Here is a 6,332-nt window from a genome sequence, read left to right as displayed (position 1 = left end):
ACAAAAAATTAGCCGGGTGTGGTGGCAGGTGCCTGTAGTGCCAGCTACTTGGGAGGCTGAGGCAGGAGAATGGCATGAACCCCAGAGGCAGAGCTTTCAGTGAGCCGAGATCGCACCACTGCACTCCAGCCTGGGCGACAGAGCGAGACTCTATCTCAAAAAAAAAAAAAAAAAAAAAAAGATAAATAAGACAAAAAACTGGTTCTTTGAAAAGATAAATAAAATTGATAGACCATTAGCAAGATTAACCAAGAAAAGAGGAGAGAAAATACAAATAAGCTCAATAAGGAACAAAACAGGAGATATTACAACTGACACTATATAAATACAAAAGATCATTCAAGGCTACTGTGAACACCTTTACATGCATAAACTAGAAAACCTAAAAGACATGGATAAATTCCTGGAAAGTAGAGAGGCATCACATTACCCAACTTCAAACTATACTATAAGGCTATAGTCACCAACTCAGCATGGCACTGGTATAAAAATAGGCATGTAGACCAATGAAACAGAAAAGAGAACCCAGACATAAAGCCAAATACAGCCAACCAATCTTTGACAAAGCAAACAAAAACATAAAGTGGGGAAAGGACGCTCTATTCAACAAATGGTGCTGGGATAATTGGCAAGCCACATGTAGAAGAATGAAACTGGATCCTCATCTCCCCTTTATACAAAATCAACACAAAATAGATAAAAGACTTAAATGTAAGACCTGAAATCATAAAAATCCTAGAAGATAACATCAGAAAAACCCTTCTAGACATTGGCTCAGGCAAAGACTTAATGACAAAGAACCTAAAAGCAAATGCAACAGAAACAAAGATAAACAGATGGAATTTAATAAAACTAAAAAGTTTCTGCACAGCAAAAGAAATAATCAGCAGAGTAAACAGCCCACAAAGTGGGAGAAAATCTTTGCAAACTATGCATCTGACAAAGGACTAATATCCAGAATCTACAAGGAACTGACTTAAACAAACTAGGAAGAAAAAACAGCCCGCAAAGTGGGAGAAAATCTTTGCAAACTATGCATCTGACAAAGGACTAATATCCAGAATCTACAAGGAATTGACTTAAACAAACTAGCAAGAAAAAAATAAACAATCCCATCAAAAAGTGGGCTAAGGACATGAATAGACAATTCTCAAAAGAAGATATACAAATGGCCAACAAACATATGAAAAAATGCTTAACATCACCAATGATCAGGGAAATGCAAATCAAAACCATGATATGATACCACCTTATTCCTTCAAGAATGGCCATAACCCAAAAATCAAAAAATAATAGATGTTGGCATGGTTGTGGTGAAAAGAGAACACTTTTACACTGCTGGTAGGAATGCAAACTAGTACAACCACTATGGAAAGCAGCATGAAGATTTTTTTAAAGAACTAAAAGTAGATCAACCATTTGATCCAGCAATCCCAGAGGAAAAGAAGTGATTATACAAAAGGATACTTGCACACATATGTTTATAGCAGCACAATTTGCAGTTGCAAAAATACAGAACCAACCCAAATGTCTATAAATCAACAAGTGGATAAAGAAAATATGTTGGCCGGGTGCGGTGGCTCATGCCTGTAATCCCAGTTATTTTGGGAGGCCAAGGTGGGCAGATCATGAGGTCAGGAGATCTAGACCATCCTGGCTAACACGGTGAAATCCCGTCTCTACTAAAAATACAAAAAATTAGCCAGGCATGGTGGCGGACGCCTGTACTCCCAGCTGCTCGGGAGGCTGAAGCAGGAGAATGGCGTGAACCCGGGAGGCGGAGCTTGCAGTGAGCCGAGATTGCGCCACTGCACTCCAGCCTCGGCAACAGAACGAGACTCCATCTCAAAAAAAAAAAAAATTGTGATACACACACACACACACACAGACATACATACACATAGACCATGGAATACTACTCAGCCATAAAAAGGAACTAAATAATAGCATTTGCAGCAACCTGGATGGAATTGGAGATTCCATCTATGTGAAGTAACTCAGGAATAGAAAACCTAACATCATATGTTCTCACTTATTAAGTGGGAGCTACGCTATGATGATGTAAAGCCATAAGAATGATACAATGAGCTTTGTGGATTCAGGTGGGAAGGGGGGTAAGGGACAAGATTGACTGATCAAGATTGTTTTGGATATTCAGTTAACCAAATATTCTTGGTCCTTAAGGATACACAGAAGAGAGTGATTCTCAACCACAAAGAAATGAAGGTGACGGGGTCTGTGATGGGGACTTAAATGAACAAGAGGTTTAGAAACACTAATTCAAGTCTATCCCCTTCATAATACAAATAAAGAACCTATGACCCATTAGACCTATAAACTTCTTGAGTAAAGGAACTGAGTTTTGTCTACCAAAATGCATTGTAAACATTCAAAATAAAAACTTGTTTGAATGAGTGAAATTAAAGGCATACCCAAGATCAAAAACTAGTTAGTGTCAGAGTTAAGCCAATGATAATATCTCTCAGTTGGAGGTCTTATTTTGCCTATCCCACCTTTATGGAAGGGTCCCATTATCACTATGCTGAAGGCCCAGAAAAACACTGGTGAAGGTGGACTTTCACACGAAGCCGACTCTGTACTGCAGAGCGGCATGTGGGAATATTAATACAGAGTGCTCTTATGATCAACTCTTTAAGAAGAGCAGGGAAAGAAGTAGGATTAGGCAAAGGAAAAAGTTTAACTGTGGTGTAGTACCAAAGGAGGCCTCGAGGCTTTTGACTCGAAAGCAGGGGTCCCCAACCCCCAGGCCACGGACCAGTTCCTTTACTCACATTTCTTGTGCACACCCATATATCCTTTCTCATACCCCTCTACCTCAGACATCCTTGTTCCCAATCTACTAATTCTTCTTCCAAGTCCCTTTCCAACCAGCCAAGCCATTCACCCTTCCCCATGAGTCCATGTATATTTTAACCTGGGGCTATTTCTCTTACTACACAAAGTGAATGATAAGTGCACCTTCCAAAGATCTGCCCATCAGGAGGATATTCCCTGATCACTTCTCTTTCAAGGACACACAAATAGAGCTGTAGTTCAACTACAAAATCAAACTGACCCATCCGTGAATCTAATGTGGGCTTTTTTTGCTTCACCAACTGATCAAAGGTATCACCCATGGAGATATAAGTTGAGGGAAAGGCACTTGGGCAATGGTAGTGGATGACATGAAAGAGTCCAGTCCACCTGCTCATGCAGCTTGCACCCTCTGGTCCTGCTTGTGTTCACTCCTGCACGTACCACTTTCATCTTAGGATAGATCATTACTGAACAACTGTGACCCCGATGTCACCTGTGTGATATCTCAGCGCCAAGCAACACATCTCTCCCAGGGCTCTGCAGCACACCAGGAGCTATTTTTCAAAAGGTATATAAATCTCTGCTGTGTATTCTGAACATGCTTCTGAATTCAACAAGTTTGTGTTGTGAGTCTCTCATTGAAACTTGCCATAAACTCCACACATCCATATCTTCCATTCTGTGTCTTTTCCCACCACTGATATCCCTTATATGCAAATGTATGGCACTACCACCCATATGCAGTAAAATCTATCATAATTTTTTCTGAGTTTTAGCTAGTATAATATCTTAAATGTAAATATACAAAATTTCTTTTTCTTGAATCTATGCTTTAAATTCAGTCTCCACATTCAACTTTTTCTGTAATTAACCTAACCTTATGGGCAAGCAGGAGAGGTTAAAAAGTGGCCAGAATCATTAAAGACAACAGGCTACAGGAGATTAGAGGGAGGAGCACTTACTTCCCTTTGAGAGTGTGAGAGGTTGAATGATGACCCATCCAAAAATATCCACATACTAATTTCTAGAACCTAAGAATTTATCCTATATGGAAAAAAATATTTTACAGATGTTATTAAGGGTCTGAGTGGATCCTAAGTGCAATTACATGTATTTGTATAAGACAGAGACAGAAGGAAACACACACACTCACAAGTAGAGAAGGCAATAACGTAAGCATGGAGACAGAGACTGGAGTGATGTGCCACAAGCCAAAAGAATGCCAGCAGTCACCAAATCCCAGTAGGAGCTGCAAAAGGCAAGGAACAAATTCTCCACTAGAGCCCCTCTTGGGGGAACATGGTCCTGTCAACACGTTGATTTTGACCCAGTAAAAATAATCTCTTACATCCAGCCTCCTGAACTGTAAGAGAATAAAGTTCTATTGTTTTAAGTTGTCAAAGTTTGCGGTAATATGTTAACAGCAGCAAGAGAAAATTAATATAGAGATAAATAGGAATAATAAAGAAAAACCTTATGTGGTGAATAGAATTTTAATGGTAGATAAGATTTACATATATTGTGATTGAAAAAGAAGAAAAACAGTAGGGAAGAGGTAATATTACAGGTGGAGGGAAAAGTATTACAGGTGAAGGGAAAACTTAGTAAAAAAGAAATTTAAGGGAGTTATACAGGGAAAACAAAAGTAGTTCAATTAGACAAGAGTACAAGCTGCTTGAAGATGGTGATACAGATTGTTGACGATCCTGAATGCCAGTCTAAACGTGCACTTTGATCTGTAGACAGTTAAGGTTCTCTGCAACTTGTAAGGACAGGGTCAGGGCAGGGGAGGTAAGGGAGGAGGAAACACCAACATGATACACCTTTTGCACATCTGTGTCACACTACTCTCTATTTTTCTACTCTTCACCCTCCAACACAGGTATGAGGGTTGAGATTGATTCCCCAGGACCTAGTAAAAAAGTATGGCATATATGTTTGATGAATAGTGAATGCATTAACGAATAATACTGTACATGTTTTGTTTTACTCATCACTAAGCATGGTATGAGGGAGTAGAACAGAATACCAAACTGTACTTCAATCACTTACTTTTACTCTTCAAAGTTCTGATTATTAAAATGATTTTATTTTAAAAGTAATATTCCAAATATAAGAGATTTGGACTTAATGTGATTAACCGTAAGGCATACTTTAGAACACCAATAGCAATTCTAGTCAATTCCACTCAGTTAATGGTGGCTGTCTGAGGCAATGTTGAGAAATAATGTAAGAATTGCACCATAATAGATTAGGAACATTTGCTAAAGTGCTGGATTCGGAGTAGAAACATAAATGGCTTGTTTCCCATTCCATTCTTGCTCTAGAAGTTAGTTATTTGCATACAAATGGCCAACAGGTACATGAAAAATTGCTCAACATCACTAAGTATATAAGAAATGAAAATCAAAGCCATAATGAGATATTATCTTACCCCAGTCCAAATGGCTACTGTTAAAAAGACAAAAAATAATGGATGTTGGTGAAGATGCGGAGAAAAGAGAACTCTTATACACTGTTGATGAGAATGTAAATTAGTACAGCCACTGTGGAAAAGTATATGGAGATTTCTCAGAAAATTAAAAATAGAATTATTCAATCCAGCAATCCCACTATTGGGTATCTACCCAGAGGAAAGAAATCAGTATATCAAAGGGATACCTACACTTGCATGTTTATCGCAGCACTATTCACAATAGCAAAGCTATGGAATCAACCTAAGTGTCCATCAACAGATGAATGGATAAAGAAAATGTGGTATATATACACAATGGAGTACTATTCAGACATAAAAAATGAAATCTTGCCATTTGCAGTAACATGGATGGAGCTGGAGGTCATTATCTTAAGGGAAATAAGCCAGGTACAAAAAGACAAATATCACATGCTCTTACTTATATGTGGAAGCTAAAAAATTTGATCACATGAAGGTAGAGAGTGGAAAGACAGATAACAGACTGGGAAAGATGAGGGGAGTGGGAACAGGATGAAGAGAGTAGGTTAAAGGTTACAAACATGGAGTCAGATAGAAGGAATATATTCACTGTTTGATAGTAGAGTAGGGTAACTATAGTTAGACAAAAATATATTGTATTTGGATGATAGACACCCTAAATACTTGTAATAAAATTTCTCACGTACCCCATGAATTTGTACAAATAAAGTTAGTCACTTGGTTTTTTTAAAAACTTTTCGCCCAAGCGCGGTGGCTCATGCCTGTAATCCCAGCACTTTGGGAGACTGAGGGGGGCGGATCACCTGAGGCCAGGAGTTTGAAACCAGTCTGGTCAACAGGGCGAAACCCCATCTCTACTAAAAATAAAAATATTAGCAGGGCGTGGTGGTGTGAGCCTATAATCCCAGCTACTTAGGAGGCTGAGGGAGAAGAATTCCTTGAACCTAGAGGGCAGAGGTTGCAGTGAGCCAAGATCGCGCCCCTGTACTTCAGTCTGGGTGACAGAGCCGGGCTCTGTCTCAAAAATAAAAAAATAATTCATTTCTATGCCTTCTTATGT

Source organism: Pan paniscus, chromosome 4, assembly GCF_029289425.2.
Source record: "Pan paniscus chromosome 4, NHGRI_mPanPan1-v2.0_pri, whole genome shotgun sequence".
In the NCBI taxonomy this organism is placed as follows: Eukaryota; Metazoa; Chordata; class Mammalia; order Primates; family Hominidae; genus Pan; species Pan paniscus.
This window is presented reverse-complemented; position numbering follows the sequence as displayed.